Here is a 23,745-nt window from a genome sequence, read left to right as displayed (position 1 = left end):
AATACAATTGAAATAAGACTGATGAAAGGGGAGCAAGGAAGGAGAGATGATAGAAAAGATCAGAGAAATAGCATAGTGGACAGAGCATGGGCCTGGGAGTCGGAAGATGAGGGTTCTAATCATGGCTCTACCACTTGTCTGCTGTGTGACCTGGGGCAAATCATTTCACTTCTGTGCCTCAGTTATCTCATCTGCAAAATGGGGATCGAGTCTGTGAGCCCCACATGGGACAGGGACTGTGTACAACCTGATTTACTTGTATCTACCCAGTGATTAGTAGAGTGTCTGGCACATAGAAAGTGCTTAACAAATCCTATTATTACAATTATTATTATTATTATTGTTTAGATTATTTTAAATGACTTCCTAAATGACATCACGGGCTTCCAAATAGGGTGAAAAGGAGCCTCCCCAGTGCTCAGTCAGGCCCACCTTGTCCCCAGTCCAGGACAAGGGGGCTGAAATATGTATTAGGAACCAGTTGAACAGGCTTCAAGAGATCTGACTTTGCTTGAGGAAGGTTTGGGGCACTTGTTTTTTTTCCCCCCAAACCTGTTCTTTGACAGCAATCTTTTAGAAGGAAAAGACATTGTTTTGACAGCACTACAGAAACTTAGGAAAGCAACTCTGAGGCAGAAGCCAATGCGGATGTCGGTCAGACTGGGCATGTCGAGCTGAGGACCAGGACCTCTTTCCAGGCTCAGAACCCCCCTTTGGGTAGCCCCTCTATGGGCTGTTCTTTAACACCTGACTTACAGCCTTCCTTATGCCTGGTATTTCAGGCAGGTAAGTGTGTAGTAGTTGCCCCTTTCTGCCCTGGGAGAGGTTTTGGCCTCCAGGCAATGATCTCTCTTCAAAAAAAGGGGGGTGGCACAGCTTGGAGGCAGCTTGGTGCTCAGGCAGTAACTCCTCTCTCCCACCCCCTCCATGGAGCTGCAAGTTCCCAAAACAGGCTGGTCTGGAGAAGAATGGGTCTGCTGTATGACCCTGGTCACAAGTCACTTCTATGTGCCTCAGTTACCTCATTTATAAAATGGAGATTAAGACTATGAGCCCCATGTGGGACATGGACTGTGTCCAACCTGATTAGCTTGAATAGGGTTTAGAATAGTGTCTGGCACATAGTAAGTAGTTAACAAACACCATACAAAAAAAGGACAAGGACAAGGACAGTGGGAGGTTCGGGAGCCCCGGACTGCTGCAGCTTGACTCCTGCGTTTCTCAGTATCTTCATTTTACACCACACAGAGGCACTGGAAAGCAAGAACACCACCCACACTCGGGGAATGAGAAAACATCCCCCAGAAAGAAACAAAGAACAGAGAGGGGCATTTGGAAGTCAGCAGACCTGGACTGAGTGGTTTGGGTGACGGTTTGGAAGCTGGGAGCCAAAAGGCTTTCCAGGACAGGGTTGATGTCAGAGATTTTTAAAAATCTGTTCTTTGGGAGTTTACTCTTTGAGGTTAAAATCCTTCTTAATACCAGATGGAAACTAGTTTTCAGGGCTAGAAACTATTCATTTCTGTGTCTATGGCAAGATAGTATAGTTCAATAGTATTTATTGAGCGCTTACTATGTGCAGAGCACTGTACTAAGCGCTTGGAATGAACAAGTCGGCAACAGATAGAGACAGTCCCTGCCGTTTGACGGGCTTACAGTCTAATCGGGGGAGACGGACAGACAAGAACAGTGGCAATAGAGTCAAGGGGAAGAACATCTCCTAAAAACAATGGCAACTAAGATAGTACCCTCAGATACTCCTCTTCTTCCCCACCAGCCCACCTCCCCCAATCTACTCCCTAAGATGCTGGAGGGCCTGGCTGTCCCCGAAGTGGATTAAGGGTGGCGGAGGTGCTGGTGGAGAAAGAATGGGTTTGCTGGAGGGTTGAGGAGCACTCTGACTGTGTCTCCCTTTGGAAAGGCACTCCTGACGATTCATTCAATTGCATTTATTGAGTGCTTACTGGGTGCAGAGCACTGTACTAAGCGCTTGGGAGAGTACACTACAACAATAAACAGATACATTCCCTGCCCAAAACAAACTTAAAATCTAGAGGGGGCCCTAGACTGTCTAGAAAGAGAGTTTATAGTCCAGAATGGCCCCTCCCTCCATAAGACTCTGTAGGATTCTCATTCCTTCCTCCTCAGAGTTTGAGCTACAATTTCTTCTTTCCAACCTGATTCCGCAGCTTGGCTCCTCCAGTCTAGCTGGTAACTTAGGAAGGAAATCCACCCTGCTTTGTCATTCCCTGGGCCACCCCGTGTGAGCAATCTGGAATCTTCCTTCTGGGACAACTCTCTGCTCCCAATCAGTCAATCAACCACTGGTGTTTATTGAGAACCTATTATGTTCAGGGCACTGTACTAAGCCCTTGGGAGAGTATAATAGAATTGGGAGACACCATTCCTGCCCTTAGGGCACTTAGAACCTAGAGGGGGAGACAAGCATTAAAATAAATTAGAGAGGAAGTGGCAGACTAAAAGGACATGTACAGAAGTACTGTGGGGTTGGAGGGTGGGGTGAGTATCTAAGTGCTTAGGGGATACAGTTCCAAAATCTCCCTGCCTTCAAAACCTTACTGAAGGCACATCTCTTCACCCTGACCTGCTCCCTTTGCTCTTCCCCTGTCTCAGCTCCACAGCATTTATGAACATAGTAATTTTATTTATTTGTATTGATGTCTGTCTCCTCCATTCTAGACTGTAAGCTGTTGTGGACAGGAAATGTGACTGTTTATTGCTGTATTGTACTCTTCAAAACACTTAGTACAGTGCTCTGTATACAGTAAGTGCTCATTTAAATATGATTGAATGAATGAGATGCCTTCTTTGAATAAGCCCTCTTTTCCTTTTCTTCAACTCCCTTCAACACCCTGACTTGCTCCCTTTATTCAACTCCACTCCCAGCTCCATGGCACTTATGTTCATAACTGTAATTTATCTGTATTAATGGCGGTCTCCTGTTCTAGACTGTAAACTCACTGTGGGCAGAGAATATGTCTATTAGTGTACAAGCTCTTAGTACAATGCTTTCCACACATTAAGTGATTAATAAATAAGATTGACTGATTGCCTGGCAGAGGGAAGGGCAGATAGGGTGGGGAAATGAGAGATTAGGCAGGGAAGGTCTCCTGGAAGAGATACAATTTTAGTATGACTTTGAAGATGAGGAGGGAGTTCCAGGCAGGAAAAAGGGTGTATGAGAGATGAGATCGGGGCAAAGCAAGTAGGTCCATGTTAAAGGAGTAAAGTGAGAGGGCTCCTTCAGAGGGCTCCTTCACTTTACCCTTCAACTGTTTCTTTCCCTTCCTTTCACTCTGCAAGACAAAGAGATCCCTCTCTGGTTCACGTTAAATTGGGTCTCTCAGATATGAGAATAGTGGGACGCTATGGACTATGTGGATAAAGTGAAAGGTCATAGGTCACAGGATCGAACTCCAGAACAAGGTCCTCTCTCCCAGTCCCATGAGGCCCTGTCCCCACTGGGAGCTCCCACGGGGCACTTGACAGCTGATGTTCCAATCCACGGCTTCCTTCCTGCTGGTGGTACCTCACTCTTTCTTGTGAAATGCTTGGGGATGCTTTTAAAAAGATGTGATATGAAACCTGATTCTATTCTCTTTTTTTCTCTCACCAGGTAGAAAGCCCAGGAGATTGCAATCTCTTTTGAGGAGGAGGCCTTAAAGGCTGAATGCAGAATTTACAGCAGTAAACAGTCCAACAAAAGACAACCTAAATGTGGGAGACACACATAATTCAAAATAAATGATGGAAATGCTGCTGTACAAAGGACAAGGAAGTAAAAGAATACCAAAGTCATCCTACATGTTTTGGATAATGGCAGGGGAGAGCTGATTGCTAGGTGGTAAATCAGGGAACAGGTTCTGATGATACCGAAGGTTTACAATTGCTCCTGAAACAGTCCTGATTTACAACCTAGTCACCCATCTACCCCATTCGTTATTTTTCTTACACATGCAGGAAAGGTTTACAATCGTGGTGGAGGGAAGATATGTGATTGGTCAATTTTTCCCCCTCTAAAAAGCCAGGAATGTGGGGTGTGTGTGTGTGTGCGCGCGTGCACGTGAGTGTGTGTGTGTGTGTCTGTGTGTATGTAGAATGAATGCCCCAGAGAGGCACAATTACCAACACTTTCTGACCAGGGAAAAAGCAAGTCCCATTAAGAAGCTCCCAGTACCTGCACAGAAGGGGCTAAGGATTGATTAATCAATCAATTAACTTGTGCAAAGCTCTGTACTAAGCATTTGAGGATCTATTCATTCAGTCATATTTATAGAGCACTTACTGTGTGCAAAGCACTGTACTAAGTGCTTCGGAGAGTACAATATAAGAATGATCAGACATATTCCTTGCCCACAGAGAGCTTATAGTCTAGAAGGGGAGACAAACATTAATATAAAATACATAAATTACATATATTTACATAATTACAGATAACAGGCAATCTAGAATTCTACCAGCACAACGTTCCCCAATCCTCCATTTTTTGAAGCAGCCAAGGGAAAGGAATCAGGTCAAGGGACTGATGTCTAGTCATCCCTTGGCCCTCTAGGTGAGGGAAAAGGTTCTGCCAGTGAGATTAGGCAGTTTGCTGGAAAAGCCCCTGGAGCCCATGAACAGCTGGTGGTAAATTCCCCCTCCCCCTAACCTACAACCCTACAATCCCAGGTTGGTGTTTCAGTTGAAGAAGCAGTGAGAAGCAGCATGGCCTAGAGGATAAAGCACAGGCTTGGGAGTCAGAAGAACCTGGGGGTTCTATTCCCAACTCGGCCACTTCTCTGCTGTGCTACCTTGAGCAAGTGACTTAACTTCTCTAGGCCTCAGTTCCCTCATCTGTAAAATGGGGATTAAGACCTTGAGTCCCATGTGGGATTTGGACTGCGTTGAACTTGATTACCTTGTACTTACCCGCACACTTAGTACAGTGCCTGGCACATTCATTCATTCAATCATATTTATTGAGCGCTTACTGTGTGCAGAACACTGTACTAAGGGCTTGGAAAGTAAAATTCGGGAACAAATAGAGACAATCCCTACTCAACAAGGGCTCACGTCTAGAAGGGGAAGACAGACAGCAAAACAAAACAAGTAGACAGGCATCAGTAGCATCAAAATAAATAGAATTATACACTTTATTAATAAAATAAGTAGAATAATAAATATGTACAAATATACAGGGGGCAGGGAAGGGAGTAGAGCAGAGGGAGGGAGTAGGGGTGATGGGGAGGGGAGGGGGGCAGAGGAAAAGGGGGGCTCAGTCTGGGAAGGCCTCCTGGAGGAGGTGAGCTTTCAGCAGGGTTTTGAAGGGGCGGACAGAGCTAGTTTGGTGGATGGGAGGAGGGAGGGCATTCCAGGCCAGAGGTAGGACGTGGACCAGGGGTCAATGGCAGGACAGGCGAGAATGAGGCCCAGTGAGGAGGTTAGCGGCAGAGGAGTGGACTGTGCAGGTTGGGTTGTAGAAGGAGAGAAGGGAGGAGGGGGCAAGGTGATGGAGAGCTTCGAAGCCAATAGCGAGGAGTTTTTGCTTCATGCGAAGGTTGATAGGCAACCAATGGAGATTTTTGAGGAGAGGGATGACATGCCCAGAGTGTTTCTGTAGAAAGATAATCCGGGCAGCAGAGTGAAGTATAGATTGAAGTGGGGAGAGACAGGAGGTTGGGAGATCAGAGAGGATGCTGCTGAAATAATCCAGTCGGGATATGATGAAAGTTTGTGCCAACAAGGTAGCGGTTTGGATGGAGAGGAAAGGGCGGATCTTGGCAATGTTGTGAAGGTGAGACCTGCAGGTTTTGGTGGCGGATTGGGTGTGTGGGGTGAATGAAAGGGCAGTGTAAAGGATGACACCAAGGTTATGGGCTTGTGAGACGGGAAAGATGGTCGTGCCGTCCACAGTGACGGGAAAGTTAGGGGGAAGACAGGGTTTGGGAGGGAAGATAAGGAGCTCCATCTTAGACATGTTGAGTGGACATCCAGGTGGAGATGTCCTGAAGGCAGGAGGAGATAAGAGCCTGGAGGGAGGGAGAGAGAAGTGGGGAGATGTAGATTTGGGTGTCATCTGCATAGAAATGATAGCATAGAGATGATAGTTGAAGTAAGCACTTAACAAAATCATAAAAAAGGTGCAGTGTTAGCCCTGTTAAAGGAAGGGGCTAGAAGATGTACCCTACTTACCTACTCTGTGGTATGGGAGAGACTGACCTCCAGTGATATTCACATCAAATGGATAGAATCCATGTGCAGGCCCTTGAATAAGAACTAGACACACACTCATACCCTCAAGGAGAGGGTCACTTTCCTCAGGCTAGATACAGCCCCAGATTTTTCCTGTTCACCCCTAAGAAGTGGTCTAGAGTTGGGGCCAGGCTGAGACTGGATGAGAAATCAGCAAAAGCCCTCCAACTTCGAATTAGCTGTGACTTGATCAGTCAGTCAGTAGCACTTAATGTGTGCAATATTTGCAGCATGCTGTGTTGAGCACTTGGGAGAGTACAGTAGAATTAGTAGACAAGGGACTGACAGTTTAGTGGGGGAGACATGTACTAGAATAGGAACTGAGTTCTAATACCGGCTTTACCACTTGCCTGCTGTGTGACCTTGGGCAAGTTACTTAACTTCTCTGTGCTTCAGATCCCTCATCTATAAAATGGGGATCGAGACTGTGGGACATGGAGTGTGTCCAATCTGATTAGCTCGTATCTACCCCAGAGCTTACTACAGTGCCTGGCATATAATGAGCACTCAACGGATATCATAAAAATAAATACATTATAGATAGCAAGAAGAAGGAAAAGAGGAGACATATATGAGTTAGTACTTATGTAATGGAGTACAAAATAGGGCTGAACTCTCCAAGAGAATATGTATAAAGTAAGACGGGAAGGGGATCCAGTCAGAACTATACTGGACAGCTACAGTTCGCAGGTAGGAGACAAAGGGTCAACAGCAGATATTTAAAAGGATCGGCCAAAAAGGTAAGGAGAGAATCAGTAGAGAACTGTTTCAGTTAAACCAAAGTTAGATAAGTGTTTCCAGAAGAAGGGAAAGGTTAGGATTGAGGAGTCAGGGAAGAGTCTTATAGAGGAATGGCCAATCGATCAGTGGTATTTATTGAGCACTTACTGTGTGCTGAGCACTGTACTAAGCACTTAGGAGAGTACAATATAATTGTAATCTCAGAAGGAGCCTGATTCCTGGACCCTACAGACAGGATTCTGGGCAGCCAGAGATTCCCCCAACACCCAGCTATAGGCCTCACTAAACAAGTACCTCTTACACCATGGACCAATAAATCTGCTCCTTGTTATTCGCTGGCGGACTCAACCAACCTGAAGTCAGCAGAAGAGGTCCATGAGCTTCCCACAATGCCACAGCTGCTCAGCATTGTCCATTTACTTTGACCTTAAGCATTACAAGGTTCAAGTCCTTGTTACTGACTCAATGGCCCACCATTATTAACCCAGAGGTTCTGTTGGAAGGCTTGGAATGAGGGAAACTCTCAAGTCACCAAAATGGTTCTTCACGTTAGTTCTTGAAAGGAAGAAGGCAGGATCCTTGGGTTTGTTTTTCATTTTGGTCACTATTTCCTTCAGAGATCATCTACAGGTTGCACTGTGTCTCTGAAGTTAGACATCATATTTACTTCATACTTGACACAGTGCTAAGCGGTGGAATAGGTACAAGATCTTTAGATCAAACAGTCTCCATCCCACATGGAGTTTAAAGTCTAATCAATCAGTGGTATTTATTGAGCACTTATTGTGTGCAGAAAACTGTACTAAGTGCTTGGGACAGCACAATACAATAGAGTTGGCACATTCCCTGCCCACAGGTACTTTATTCCCATTTAACAGATGAGGAAACCGAGGCCCAGAGTGGTTAAGTGACTTGTCCACAGTTACTCAGCCGACCAATGGTGGAGCTAGGACTAGACCCCAGGTTTCCCAGCTCCCTTTCCTCAGCTCTGTCCACTAACCCATGCCCCAGCTCTAAGGTTTCTGGGGCCTTGGTTTCCTGGTTGCTAGCAGTTGAGGTCAGGAGATTAATTGGGATTTTCCAGGCACATCTGGCCTGCTCAGGATAGAGGGTCTTAGAAACGCCTGAAGTGTAATAATGAAATCCAAACAGCAAGTAAGCCTCCCGGAGGCCATCACTGATCAGAATCAGACTAACCAAATCCGGTCCCCAAGATGAGTGAACTGGGGGAAAGCCTCCTTGCGAGTTGGCTGTGGAAGGGGAGGGGGCAAGAGGAGGGGCCAGGAAGCAATTAAGTCTTAAAGTGGAGTAGGAATCAGGGGACCACGTTTTTGGGACTTCAAAGTGGGACAGGAGGTGGGGCAGCCCAGGAGCAGGGCTGAAATGACAGAAGCAGGATGGCCTAGTGGAAAGAGAATGGGCATGGAAGTGAGAGACATGGGTTCTTATCTTGGTTCTACTAATTGCTTATTGATTGACCTTGGGCAAGTCACTAACTTCTCTGTGCCTCAGTTTCTTCATCTGCAAAAATGAGGGCAAGATACCTGTTCTCCCTCCCCCTTAGGTGGTGAGCCCCTTGTGGGACAGTGACTGTGCCTGATCTGTTTATATTATTCTAGCCCAGCGCTTTGTACTGTGTTTGGCATAGAGTGAGTTCTTAATAATACCACAAGTATTAGAGAAGAAGCATGGCTTAGTGGAAAGAACAGGGGCTTGGGAGTCAGAGGATGTGAGCTCTAATCCCAGGTTCACCACTTCTCTGCTGTGTGACCTTGGGTCAGCCACTTAACTTCTCTGTGCCTCAGATACCTGTAAAATGTAAAATGGGGATTAAGACTGTGAGTCTCATGTGGGACAACCTGATTACCTTATATCTACCCCAGCGATTAGAACAGTGCTTGGCACATAGTAAGTGCTTAAAAAATACCATAATTATTATTATTTTTAGAGATACATGTGTGTAGAGGAAAAAAGGAATAAACACATGGAACAAAGAAAAAGGGAACAGAAAAGTGGGGGGAGAAAAAGAGATGGGGGTGAGCAAAGCATCCCGAGTGCTACCTACAATCATGAAGTCTCCAGGGTGAAGGGGTTGACAGCAGACTCCTGGCTTCCTTTCTCCCTTCTGACAACACTGGGGTCCTCGGAAGGTGGGGAGGTGAATTGGGGGAGTCCAGAGAGTAGGCGGTGGGAGTGTTTCCTGCGGAGGGGTCCAAGCAAGGGAAGGAAGAGGGAGCATCCCCAAGTTCCTGGGTGGGTTTCCCAGATAGAGACCCTGGGCCCAGGCGGAACAGTCTCTAGCCCATGGATCCATCTCCACATGAGAAGCAACTGCCGGGCCTGTGCCACCGTGGATGGAGATGGGGAGAGGAGCAGGGGTCCCTCCCAAGGGGGTTTTTGTCCCTGCCTCATGGGGCCCCATTTTTTGCCACCCCTCACCCCAGCTCTCCCTCCCCTATTGCTTTTTTGTCCCTGCATTAATCAATCACACAATACCATCAGTCTATGCTGAATGCCCAAGTCTACTGTGGGTGAAATCAGGGGCAAACAGTTAACCATGTTTGTCTGTTTCTGTTGTTTTGTTGTTTTTTTTTTTACTTTCTTCTCTTAAAACTCAGAGATTCCTAGTGCTATCAGACCCCCCTCAGTCTTCCAGGGACCCTTGGAAGCTCTTTCAAGGGAGCAGGATATGACTACGGGCACTGAAACCATAACTTACTGAAGTTACTCTGGTGGCCTCAAAGAGTTAATGCAGTTTCCAGAGATGCCTTACTTTCTCTCAGCTGCTGCTCCAAGGAGGAGACTCAATATCCGCCTCAGACAGAGCTTGGTCAATCCTTAGAAATCATCTCTACTTCTGTAGGACTGGTTAAAAAAAGAGGCAGAGAAGAATCTTCATATGGGGGGCAAAGAACAAAACAAAGTAATGGTTGGTTTAATATCACCCGGTTCCATTGGCAAGCGATTTTCCCTCTTCTGCCTGGCACACATTTCAGGCACACAGCTCTGTAAAGGCAGCCCTTCCTCGACAGCTTGGCCTCCCAGCTTGTCTGCTTTTCCTTGAAGTCGCAAGCCCACGTCCCCACCACCAGCCTGTGACCACAAAAAAGACAGCCATATTGCTTAAATTCCCAGTTAGCATTCTCCGTTCCCAAGGGAATCAAAAAAGGCCAAATGCAGAGGATGGGAAAGACCAAATCAGGCTGCTCTGCAGCCAGCCCTTTCATTTGAGGAGTTCAAAGCATATGGGAAAAGCAGTCTTCTCATTTTCTATTTTCTATTGGGAAGCAATGAGGTCTAGTGCAAAGAGAATGGGTCTGGGATTTAGGAGAACTGGGTTTTGGGGTTCTGCCGCAAGCCTGCTGTGGGACCCTTGGCAAGCCACTTACTCTTGCAGGACCTCAGTTTCCTTACCTGTAATTTGGGGATCATAGTGCCTACCTATCCTTCTCTCACAGGGATGCTGTGAGGATAAAATGAGGTCACTTAAGCGAAAATGCTTTGGGGAAATAAAAGTACTCTTTGAGATACTATTTTATAATTAGATTGGGAAACAGAGGCTTAGAACAGAAAAGCCACTCGTCTAAGATCACTTGTCAGAGGAGGGTCCTAACCCTTGCCCCCAAAGGTTCTTTCTGGCTTGTAACCTACAGCAAACTGGGTCCTGCCTCCCACTGGAGCAAACTCTTCTCGTGCTAGCGGATGGACTTTCTCCCCTGAGCTGACTCAAGGTTGGTCTTGGGCCCAGATGAGCAGTTCACTCTCACTTGTTTCCGAGTGGCCCTGCTGGCTCGCCACCTCATCTGGAAGCACACAGGGAGAGCATTCAGTGTTCTCCACCCTTGTCGACACTGTTCCAGCAGTGGCCACTGAGAAGCAGTGTGGCCTACTGGATAGAGCACAAGCCTGGGAATCAGAAGATTCTAATCCCAGGTCTGCCATGTGACTGCCGTGTGACCTTGGGCAAGTCACTTCACTTCTCTCTGCCTCAGTTATCTCATCTGTAAAATGGGAATTAAGACTGTGAGCCTCATGTGGACAGGGTCTGTGTCCAACCTGATTTGCTTGTATCTGCCCAAGCACTTAGTACAGTGCCTGGCGCATAGTAAGCTCTTAACAAATACCACACATTATTAGTATTATTACTTCTGCTGACTGGAATGTTTTCAGTGAGTCTGGGGAACTCTAATTGGATCCTATTTTACAAAAAATTTGCACGTTGAATTCTACTCCAAATTTCCACGGCCTGCTGGAACCATATTGGTATCTCGATAGGATGGTCAGCTAGTTTTATACCACACAGACCTGTTTTCAACTGTCCTTGTTCATATCCAACACGGAACTGGATGCTTTTATATTTGCTTTTTCAAATTTGGAAGTTCTATGCCAGAGTTCCTTCCTCTAAGTTCCACTGGTCAGAAACTGTGACAGATTCCCACCAGTCTGTGAGACAAAGCAGAATCACTGGTGGAAGAGTGGGGTTCAGAGGTGCTCACAGAATAATGCTCTGGTCTCCCATGAAATTAGTATACTTCTGGGAAAATGGTGCCAGCGATGTCATTTCATTATGCTGCATGCCCAGCAGAACTCATATGATGTCATGTGCAGCTCCTCGCCCAGCAGTGGGGAGGGCCTTTGGTGGTCACCCTAGACTCGATCCACCCAAAACACATCATGGAGTTGGGAGGTTGGAGAGGAATGGATGCATCACAAGGGAGACCATGTAATTTCAGGGGGCATGAGGGAAGTTCTACTTCACTCCTTCCTTTTACCCCGTTCTGCCAGATTTCATGGGCTGTTCCTTGAGGACAAGGAAAGCTCCGGGGACAAACTGCGGTCATGAGCCGAGAGACAAATTAGGAGACTGACCCTTGAAATCAGGAACATCTGGGAGGTTTATTGGGCAGGGGGTGAGAGAAGAAGAGGGGGAGGGGTGTAGGACAGGGCCAACAACAAGAATTTGGTCAGAAATGGTTCTGCTTCCTTTCACCTTCCTCCCCTCTGCCTTGTTCTGCATCTCTCAGCCACCATGGTTGTTGCTGCCAGGGAGAAGCAACAAAGAAGCAGAGCAAGGAATCCTCAATTTCTCCAGAGTTCATTTCATCCAATCCCCAGACTCCAGGCAGAACCAAGCTTAAATGGCCCCAAACAATGAGACTTTCTCTATTTCTCCCTCTCTTTGTTAAAAGACTTTTCAAGACGGTGCTACCATAACCTCCTTTGACTGCAGGTTCCATTCAAGCCTGGGGTCATCCTGCCTGGCTTTCTTTAGGTCAAAGATACTCTGAGAGATGAACAAATTGATATAATAATAATTATAATAATAACTGTGATATTTTTCAGTGCTTACTATGTGCTGTGCACTGTACTGGGAGCGCTGGGGTAGATACAAGACAATCAGGTCTACACAGTTCCTGTCCCGCAAGGGACTCACAGTCTTAAAACAGAGAGAGAACGGGTATTGAATCCCCTTTTCACCATTGAGGAAAATGAGGCACAGAGAAGTTAAGTTACTTGCCCAAGGACACACAGCAGGCAAAGAGTGGGAGCCAGGATTAGAACCCGGGATAGGAGACTACTTCCAAAGTGACACTCGAGAACCAGGAAATTTGCCTGTTCCTATTCTGCTACTGAGCAGGGGGTAGAGACTAAAGACAGCCCTGGCTTTTTTTCCTCAAAGAAACAGATTTGTTTCTCAGGCCATTTAATTCAAACCTTTCCCTTCCCCCAAGCTTGCCTTTGTTCTGAGAATTTGCCTGTGAAGTTTAGGCCAGAAGACTTAATTGTATGAGAAAGTGAATGCGCTTCTGAAAACTGAAGCTTAGACTGGTATTGACCCTTTCAGTTTTACCTCCAGGAGAGCTTCACTCATTCCCATATTCACAAGGTCTTCGGACAGCCAAGTGCAGGAAACATGTTTTAATAATCAAGTGATATTTGTTTAACATACAATATCTGCTTTATGTCATCAGTTGCATCCAATTTAGGAGAATCGTTACTATAGAACATTTAAACACCAATGGGCTGTTCAAAAAAAGACCCTGGGCCTTGTCTTCTCCAAGGCTTTCAATTCTCCATCCATATGTTTTCAATAATACCTTCATATTTATTTAATAGCAGGGACAATGAGGGGTTTGTGAGTTGGAAATTTTGTTTCTTTCCGAAGACTCTGAGAGAAACAGGGACTTCGAGGAGTAATGAATGTAAAAAGCAAAGAGAAAACCTTTCTCACTGGAGTAAGCCTGAAGCAGAAGTGAGAGGTTATGTTGTCACTCCAATTGCATTATTGGGTGACGACATGACAACCTGATTTTTACTATCAAGCACTGTCCTAAGCACTGGGGTAGATTCAAGTTAATCAGGCTGAACGCAGTCCCTCTCTCAAATGGGGCTTGTAGTTTAAGTAGGAAGGAGAACAAGCATTGAATTTTGCTGTTGGGGAAACTGAGACACAGAGAAATGCCCTAGATCACACAGCAGGCAAATTATGGAGCCGGGATTAGAACCCAGGTCCTCTGACTCCCCGGCCTGTGCTCTTGTCACTAGTTCTTGCTGCTTTCCTGATTCTAATCTTTTGGAGGCCGCTGGAATGCGACCAGCACTACTGCTTTGCCCACAGTAAACACTCAGTAAACACAAGTGAATGAATGAATGAATATCCAGCTTGACATTTCTTAGGTGGTTGGATCCCAATCCTTGTACTTTAGTCAACATCTTTTCAGCGACCAATATCTATGGTGGAATACAGGGCCGCCAGAAAGCCTTCCCTGGAAACTGGGAATAATGAAATCTAGAGTTCGGAGTTGTATTGATTCAGAAATAACAGGAAATCTGGCCAAATTGCTCCTGAACACCACCCACAACCCCTCAATTGCCCTATCACAGAACCAGGCAATTCTCAGAGGAATATGGTAAAGGTTGTTTCTATTTCATCTTTTGGGCGACTTGGTTCACAGAAGCCTCTCTCCAATCCTGCCGTCAGAGCGCTCCAAGATCGTGGCCTAATAGATAGAGCATGGGCCTAGGAGTCAGAAGGACCTGGGATCTAATCCTGGCTCTGCTTGCCTGCTTTGTGATCTTGGGCGAGTCACAATGTCTCTGTGCCTCAGTTACCCCATCTGTAAAATGGGGATTAATACTGTGAGTCCCATGTATGACATGGACTGTGTCCAACCTGATTAGTTTGTATCTTCCCCAGTGCTTGGTACAGTGCCTGGCACGTAGTAAGGACTTAACAAATATCATTGAAAAAAGAAATAAAGAGGCCTCTAAATGCTCTTTTGAATAGCCAGAAGAGCCTCATGTGGCTTCCGATTTAGGTCCTTTAAAGTAGTTAAACTCGTGAGAAGCGGCATGGCCCAGTGGATGATCATGGACCTGAGAATCAGCGGACCTGAGTTTTAATCCCTGCTCCGTCATTTATCTGCTGTGGGACCCTGGGGAAGTCACCCAACCTCTCTGTGCCTCAGTTTCCTCATCTATAAAACGGGGAGTCAATGCCTGTTCTCCCTCCTACTTAGTCTCTGAGCAGCATGTGGGACAGGGACTCTTTCTCTCCTGATTAACTTGTATCTACCCCAGCATTTAGAACAGTGCTTGACACATAGTAAGCACTTAACAAATACCATAATAGGATGTGCTTTTAAAACTTAACTTTTGTGCTGAAGAGATGAAAGAGGTGGGTTGGCGATACCTTCCCAACTAGAAGGAGCTGCCAACAGGAAACAACTGGCAGAAGCCATGGACAGAGGAAACTACCTTTGATATGGTCCTGGGGAGAAGCTCCCGTTCCAGAAGACAAAGAGGTGAGGAGAAGCTCTGAGAGTCAGCAGAGCCTCCAGGATGACTGGAGGGGAGGGGGAAGGGGAGGGGGGCTGAACACCTGTTTCCAATCTAGCAGGCGGTCAGGGCATGGGGAATTTATATGGCAATTGTCCTCTGCCACTCAGTTGTTTAGGATTTTGTAATAGCTGGTAGCACCCTGGGCTGTGACTCCTGAATCCATTCAGCAGCAACAGAAGGCAAAGTCAGTGCTACAATCTTATTACCCAAAGAACTTGGCAAAAAAAAGAAGAGATGCTAATATCCATTTTACTCTGCCTTCACTTCACGTGGAATTAGCTCAAGTTAAAATGAACAGAAAATCCCCCAAATCCCATGCCTGCCACAGAAGCCCTTGGCTTCTGTTCCTTTTCCTTAAACTCTCACAATCTCTCAGCCCAAGCTCTATCAACTAGCCCAGTGAGACCAGGGAAATTCTTTGGGATAATGGCCAGGGGATGGGCTTTGAGAAGCTACTGTACCTGAACCAGATCGAGTGGAAAGGGCACACAGGTCTGGGAGCCTGGGGAACTGGGGTCTAATCCCAGTTCTGTCAATCTCCTGCTGCATCACCTTGGGCTTGGTTGCTTAACTTCTCTGAGCCTCTATTTCCTCATCTGTAAAAATAGAGAATAAATAAATACCTGTTCTCCCTTCTATTAAGATTGCGATAGAATCTGGGATAGAAACTGTGTCTGACCTGCTAATAATAATAATAATAGCGATATTTATTAAGTGCTTACTATGTGCCAAGTACTGTTCTAAGTGCTGGGGGAGATACAAGGTTACCAGGTTGTCCCAGATGGAGCTCACAGTCTTAATCCCCATTTTACAGATGAGGTAACTGAGGCACAGAGAAGTTAAGTGACATGCCCAAAGTCTCACAGCTGATAAATGGCAGAATCAGGATTAGAACCCATGACCTCTGACTCCCAAGCCCATGCTCTTTCCACTAAGCCACGCTGATTATCTTGTCTCTCCCCCAATGCTTAGTACAGTGCTTGGAACACAGTAACAAATACCACAGTTCTCATCATTATTATTATTATTGTATCTCCTCCCCATTCTCCCTCTTCTGGGTGGCTCCAGATCTTGTGTGTTCTGGCCTGCTTGGAGCTTCACTATCCTGAGACTGCCTTGAATCCCAACCCCCAAAGCTTCAGCACTTGCCTGCATTTTAGGGTTCCCCCATGTTGGATTTTCTCAGGCTCCATGTGAGACAGGGACTTTGTCTGACCTGATTATCTTGTTTCTACTCTAGAGTTAGTACAGTATTTGGCACAAAGTATGCACTTAACAAATACCACACTTACGATTTCAGGTCTGTGGTTTATTCATGGGTCCATGGACTGGGTGAATACAGGACTTCCCTTGTGGTACCAAAGCAGCAATCCATCTTTCAGCAAGCCCAGTGCCCTCCACGGTGGAATTTTGCCAATCCAGGGGAGAAAAAAACACAGGCCAGGGGACACAGGGGAGCAGAAAAGTTAAATGAGGCAGAATTGTTGCTAGATCTTCGGGTGGGGAAAAATTCCAAGAGGTTAAACAGTGACAAGCTTGTGAGCCTGGGAAGGTCCATCCTTCCCTTGTCCACCTGCAGGTCCCACTGCTGTAGCCTCCGAAGTTGTTGGGGTTTTTTTTCCCCCTTGAAAGGTTTCTACTGTTTCCTTCCCCTTGCCCTGCCTTTAGATCTCAGGTGGGCTCCTGGCCTGTCCTGCGCAAGGAATATTTCCACAAGCTCAGAGTGTTTCCTCAAGTCAGGAGGAGGCTGCTGCCCTAGATCCGGCAGGTTGAGGAAGGACAGGCCCGTGCTGACCATCAAGCTGAAGAGCTTCTAAAAAAAGAATCCCCCCGTGAGACCCCAGGACCTACTCTGGGTGTGTCAGTGTGTTGAGAAGAACCAGGGAGGGAAAGCAGATGCTAGAGAATGAGGCCCTCTCGTTATCCTGCTGAGTGGGTGGCTCATTGTTAACAGAAATAGTAATAATGAACGCTAATAAATAATACTCTGACTTTGAACTCAGAGAATCACAAAAAAGTTCCCATCGATGATCTCATTTGACCTCCTAGGATTTTTATGGGAAAGATTTTTCTGGGGTGACCTAGAAATAGGAACAACAAACATTTTAAATGTATTTAGCTTAGAATCGAGCCTTCTTTCCTCTCTGTGTCCCTGGACTGTTGACCATTTTCCTTTCCTGTGACATTTCAGAAATTGCTAACCAAAAAGGTGACTGTGAACATATATTTTCCTAGTTTGCCCCCCTTCTTCATGATCTCTATTCCCCATTTGTCTTCCTCCTTCCGCTCAGTGAAGATTTACTTAGTTCTCTTTGATAGCTCTTCTTCCAGGTGATCTTTTTCACAATTGTATTGGCCTTATAAAGCTTAGATCCCCAGAACCATGATTTCCTGAAGTCCCCTTTCTATAAAGCCCACAGAATCTTACCTCATTTGCAAGGCCCTGGTATTTCACATTCCCTTGGCTGCTGCCATCAGCTTATCCCAGCCTAATAGCCATTAGTTGTCTTTGAATCTCTTCCACTTTCTCCCAGGTCCAGGACTTAAGGGGAACAGATATTTGGGAGCCCACTGAGATATGGTAGGGCCTCTAGTAATAACTGTGGAATTTGTTACCTAAGTGCCAAGAACTGTACTAAGCACTTCGATAGATTTATGCTAATCACGTTGGACACAATTCCTGTCCCAAATGGGGCTCCTAAGTTAGGTAGAAGTGAGAACAGTTATTTAATCCCCATTTTACAGATGAGGTAACTGAGGCATCAGGCAAATGGTGGAGCAGAGACTAAAACCCAGGTCCTCTAACTCCCAAGCCCATGCTTCTTCCAGTAGGCCACACTGCTACCATGCTTTTAGAGGGATGGGGGTAACTCTTGTGTAGGAAATCCACTTTCTGTTGCCATGGTTCTTGGTCTAAATCCAGTCCCCCACCCAGATCCTTGGCTTGAATCTCAGGGCACCCTTCATCCCACCCAACTTGTTCATGCTCCCCTTTGGGCCAGAGGTGGTGGTGGCTCTTTAAGAGCAGTAGTTTCTTGGTCTACTCCACTTCCCTCCCACCACCCTTCATCCCCTCAACATCCTTGACTCTAACTACCTTCTTCCCCTAAGCTCCCCAGTACAAGCAGGAGGGAGGTGCTTCAAGTCCCCACCGAATTCCACCCCACCTCTCCTGTGCCACTTATGCACACACGTCCTTAACCCCTAAGCACTTGGGCACTCACTCCTCCCTCGTATTTGTCAATCTTTAAATTTGATTGCTTTCCCCCTGAGTGTAATTTATTTTAGTGTCTGCCTCCCCTACTAGACTGCAACTTCCTTGGGGGCAGGGATCATGTTTACTAACTCTGTTGTACTCTCCCAAGTGCTTAGTGGAGTGGTCTGCACAGAGTAAGTGCTCAATAAATACTACCTGTGGATTGACAGATACATCCTGGGTTGGGCGAGCATTTCCTTCCCTGAGTCATCTCCCCCTCTAGGCAAGGGACTCTATCCAATTCTCACCTGTATCCTTTCCCAGTTCTGAGTACAGTGTCCTGCACACTAAGTACTTAATAAATACTACAAGTACTCGTCCTCCTCCTCTTCCTCCTCTTCTGCAAGTCCTCCATCTACCTTCCCTCCCCCCGGGCCCCCATCAGCAGCAATGCACATGCCTTTCAGTGAGCCATTTTCAAATATCTGGTGACAGCATCCTGTTTTTCAAGACATAAATGTGTCCCATAAAACATAAAGTGAACATTGAGAAAGCCCTTTAAATTGAGGGGCAATTCACCTAAATCAGGGCATCTGGTTACCTTATTCAGGACATGGTTTGTCTGAAATTTCCTAGTTCTTATAACTTGCACTTTCCTCTGCTGGATGGACCATGTTATATCTCTGCTTCTCAGTGGTTTCATTCTGAACTCTTGTAAGAAGCTCTTCTGTGATCCCCCCACCCCCCACCCCCTGACGTCACTTGCTATAAAAACTTTTCTCTCCAAACTTTGTCATAACACTTCTTTTCCCTCTGGTGAGCCCATCTAAGGTTCTCTCTTTATGCCCCATTCACTATCTTGTTTGCAATTTCCTTTCTCTAATCAGCTGCTTTCCCAGTTATGATCCTTGAACTTTTTAAGGAAGTTGAACCCTTCTACCATAGTTCCTCTACCATAGTAGGGAAGGTACGACTTGAGATTTTGAGCCCAATAATGGACAGAAAATGTGTTCGAGCTACTTGTCTTGTATCTGCCCCAGTACTTAGCACAGTACCTAGCACAAACTCCACAATTATTATTATGGAAAGTTTTCTTTCTCACCTTTTTCTCCCAAGTCTCTTAATTGTAAATTAAAACATAAAAACATCAAGCCCACAAACAATTCTGTATTTATCACTCTGTCATCCTTCCCCCTCCTCTTGGGGAAGTTAGCAAGTCAATTTTCTTCTAGCCATATTGGTCTTGCTATCCCATAAAATGGTAAAAAGCAAGAAACCGCAGTCAGTTGGCAATAGTCAGATGACCCTCAAATGTAAAATGATTGAATTCCTCCTTGATGCGGTGGACTTTGCTCCACTGGGGCATCCTCCAAAGTTTCTGCGATTTTATTTTCTTCTCACCTTCTTCCAGGTCCCTCTTCAAAACTCTAATTCTTCAGGTGCTTTGCCCAGGAATTCACCCTGAAGATTTGTATAGAGGCTCCTTCTATCTTCATTCCCCTTATTGCCCCATTTCTTTTCCTCACTTTCCCAGTGACTCTGCAGGGACTCTGATTTCAGTCCCCAAAAGCTCTGCACATTTGGTGTCCATTTGAATGCTCAACAGTGATCTGCCTCTCTCTGTCAACAATACAATAATGTTGTTCACTTTTGCCACAATCGGATTCAACATACACAGTGAGTTTCCCTCCCCTCCATATCTGCGTTCTGTACTAGTTTTGGTTCTGTAGTGCATTATCTAGTCACACACTAACTGTACAACTCTTTTCTCATACCCCCTTTCCAATCCACCTACTCACTACTAGAACTTGGATCACATTTGTGTAGAGCACACATTTAGATGGTCGCCTACATGCTTATATTACTAAATGAAAAAAATCATTGGTCCTGTTGGTTATCTTCTCTTAATCCTCTTTCCTGAGGTAACTTGGCCAATCATTTACCCAGTTAGTATGTTCCTGTACCGGTGTCTAAGCACTCTGAGCCCTTTCTCGCTTAGAATGTGAGCCCCAAGTGGTACAGGGACAGTGCCTGACCCTATAGACTGTAAGCTTGTTGTAGGCAGGGAATGTGTCTGCTCTATTGTTATACTATACTCTCCCAAGCGCTTAGTACAGTGACTTGCTCTGTACACAGCAAGCGCTCAACAAATACGACTGACTGACTGATCACTTTGTAACTACCTCAGCGCTTGGCACATAGAAAGTGCTTAACAAATGCCATTATTACCTCTACAGTATTTTTGTTTTACCTAAAATGATCCTAAAGGATGGAAGTGAAAAAGATCAAGATGGAGTGGCATAGTGAAAGTGTGACAGAAAGTCTGAAAGGGAATCAATCAAGCCATAATATTTGTTGAGTGCTTACTGCGTGGCTCAGTGGAAAGAAGCAGCTTAGCTCAGTGGAAAGAGCATGGGCTTGGGAGTCAGAGGTCATGGGTTCGAATCCCAGATCTGCCGCTTGTCAGCTGTGTGACCATGGGCAAGTCACTTAACATCTCTGTGTCTCAGTTACCTCATCTGTAAAATGGGGATTAAAACTGTGAGCCCCACGTGGGACAACCTGATCACTCTGTATCTACCCCAGCGCTGAGAACAGTGCTCTGCACATAGTAAACGCTTAACAAATACCAACATTATTATTACTGTATGGAAAGCAGTGTACTAAGCATTTGGGAGAACACAGTAGAATAAGCAGACAAGAACCTTGTTCTCAAGAAGCTCACAAATGAATGGGGGTGACAGACATTAAAATAAAATACACATGACTAGAGATACATACATCAGTGCTAGGGGTGAGGGTGGGGTGAGTATCTATGTGTTTAAGGTAGGACTAAGGGTATAAATGGCACAATAGGGAGAGAAATAGCGTGGGGAGATGAGGGATTAGTCAAGAAAGGCTTCCTGAGGGAGATGAGATTTTAGTAAGGCCTTGAAAATGGGGACAGTTACGGTCTGTCAGATATGAAAGGGGAGGGAATTCCAGGCCAGAGAAAGAAACAGTGTGGAGAAGACAGAAAGAAAAAAAATTAGATAGAAATCAGAGGCAAAGAAAAAAGTGATAGACAAAGAAAAACAAATGGATACAGAGAGACAGTACCCAAAAGACACAAAGACAGAGAAAGAGAGCGACAAAGAATCAGCGAGGCAGGCAGGAAGAGGACGAATGCGTCAGAGAGAGTCACACTGTCAGGAAGAGATGGCATATCAGAGGGAAAGAATGAGAGGCAGAGCACATCAGAGATAGAAAAGGACAGAAAGAAAAAGAAAAAGGGGGAGACAGATAGAAAGGGAGACCTGTGGGCAGGAGCAATAGATCCATTCCACACAAACACAGAAACACACCCTCGCTGAGAAAGATGTTCTGCCGAGCAAATGGCAATGACAGGAATTGGTGAGAGGATGCAATGAAGAGCAGGTCAAGGCAGCTGCCTCGACCGTGGGTGCCGGCATGGGTGCTGCCTCTGCCAAAGCTCACTTTCCTCTCCTGGAAATTCCACACCCCTGAGAAGCCCCTGGGAATAGTGTCTGCCAACCCCCTGAGCTCTTCTCTTTGTAAATTTCAAGTGAATTCTCTGAGATTTCACCCACAGATAAAACCTGTGGGGAAAATCCCCAAGAAATGATTATTTTAATGATTTGAATCGACAATTTTCCTTTAAACTTGTTTAGACACCTCGACCCTGGGGAAGAGTTCCATAGACTGACCAGAAAGTGGCTGCTAGCCCAGCGAGGGGGCTCTCCAGAATCAGAGCCCTGTCCCCGGCTCAGTTGAGACCAATGGAGCTTGGCATGGTTACAGAGAAGGGTCAGGCAACCAGACATCCCAGTTTAAGCAGAGCTCTCCTGGAACTATTTCAGGCTGTGACCAGATGCTGAATACCTAAAATGTAAAATGGCCACCTGAGATGTGTGTGGAGAAGCAGCGTGGCCTAGAGGATAGAGCACGTGCCTGGGAGTCAGAAGGATCTGGGTCTAATCCCAGCTCCACCATGTGTCTACTGTGTGACCTTGGGCATTATTTCACTTCTCTGTGCCTCATTAAACTCCTCTGTAAAATAGGGATTAAGAGGGTGAGCTCCATGTGGGACAGGAACTGTGTTCAACCCGATCTGCTTGTATCCACCTCAGTGCTTAGAGCAGTGCCTGATACATAATAAGAGCTTAACAAATACCACAGTTATTATTATTATTATTACTATTATTAGTATCTCAGCAGAGGACAAGGGTCTGGGAGGGAAAGTGATATGTGCCTCAGCAGACCACAGCTCCTGTCCTGTGAGTGAGAGGCAGAGGAGGGAAGGAAGAGCTGCCTTGAGCACCATGGGAGTTCAGGCTCATAAAATCAGAGCCCGCCAGGCAGCTGCTGTCACTGGAATCAGCCCAATGACTCTTACGGGGTCCAGGCCCAGATCTGGCCAACCCACCCTGGGTCACGGGGTGGAAGCAGCAGAGGAGGCAGGAGGATGCTGCCCTTTGCTCCACGGCTCTCTCTCTCTCTCTAGCTCCTCTCTTTTTCTATCTGCTTCGCTTTCTCCTTTCTTTTCCTCCTTGCTCTACCCCTCCACCCCCAGCCAAGGGCCTCACCCCAACACTGGCTGAGGCAGTAGGGCTCTGGTCACTACAGGGAAGGGGTGGAGCTGCACAGGCTCAGTGCAACTCAGATGCAGTTTTCCTGGCAGGGCTGAGGCTAAAAGTTGTAATTCAAGTGAATCAGCGAACACACAGGGGGTTTTGTGCCTGTCTGATTCTTTCCTGTTGGCGTGGCACCTCTCTACTTGCCAGGAGCGGCGGCCTCTTCAGCCAGGAAGAGGCCCCCACGTTTTGAATAGCCTAAACCTGCCCCTTCCAAAGCACTTCTTACATATCTTTCTACTTGTTTACTTCCCCCTACCTGTAATTTATTTTAGTCTCTATCTCTCCCACTAGATTGTAAGCTCAGTGAGACAGGCATCATGCTTACTTACTCTACTATATCCCCCTAATGTGTCCAACCTGATTATCTTGTATCTACCCCAGAGCTTAGGACAGTGTCTAGCACATAGTAAGCATTTAACAAATACCACAGTTGTTACAGTGTTCTGCACAGGGTAAGTGCTCAGTAAATATAACTGATTGATAGATGGATTGACCGACCGAGACCTTCCATTCTATAGCCCAAGAATAATAATATTGATGGTATTTGTTAAGTTCTTACTATTTGCCTAGCACTGTTCTAAGTGCTGGGGGAGATATAAGGTAATCAGGTTGGACACAGTCCCTGTCCCACATGGAGCTCACAGTCTGAATCCCATTTTACAGATGAGGTAACTGAGGCACAGAGAAGTGAAGTGACTTGCCCAAGGTCACACAGCAGACTTGTGAATGAGTCAGGATTAGAACACACATCCTCTGACTCCCAGGCCTGATTTGGGCAGAGCTCTATCAAGGGCCACTCTGATGTCCTGAGTCAAATTTGCAGGTAAGGTTACAAAACTCGGGCAGCTGAAAGCATCCCCACAATAACTTCCTCCAGCAGGAGATGTCAAAGTGGGGGGTTACCCCACCAAATGTGAGTTGGGCTTCTCTTGGACCTCTTTGCTCTCTACACTGATGCAGACAAGGCCTCCGTTTCCAGTGTTACATCTGAATCCTGTAAGCAGGCTGAAAAGCAAGGCAGCACAATTGCTGCCTGTGGGAATGTAAGTGTTCCTGTATTATGTCTTTTCAAGAGTC

General features: G+C 46.0%; 1 long non-coding RNA gene across 2 annotated transcripts in view; it reads right to left on the bottom strand.

Moving 5' to 3' along the window:
• The window catches only part of LOC103165326, a 74,481-nt gene that overhangs the window by 18,859 nt on the left and 31,877 nt on the right, over positions 1-23,745 (bottom strand). The gene's annotated exons all lie outside the window — the stretch shown is intronic.

The sequence above is a fragment of the Ornithorhynchus anatinus genome, chromosome 2 (assembly GCF_004115215.2).
Source record: "Ornithorhynchus anatinus isolate Pmale09 chromosome 2, mOrnAna1.pri.v4, whole genome shotgun sequence".
Taxonomy (NCBI): Eukaryota; Metazoa; Chordata; class Mammalia; order Monotremata; family Ornithorhynchidae; genus Ornithorhynchus; species Ornithorhynchus anatinus.
This window is presented reverse-complemented; position numbering and strand designations above follow the sequence as displayed.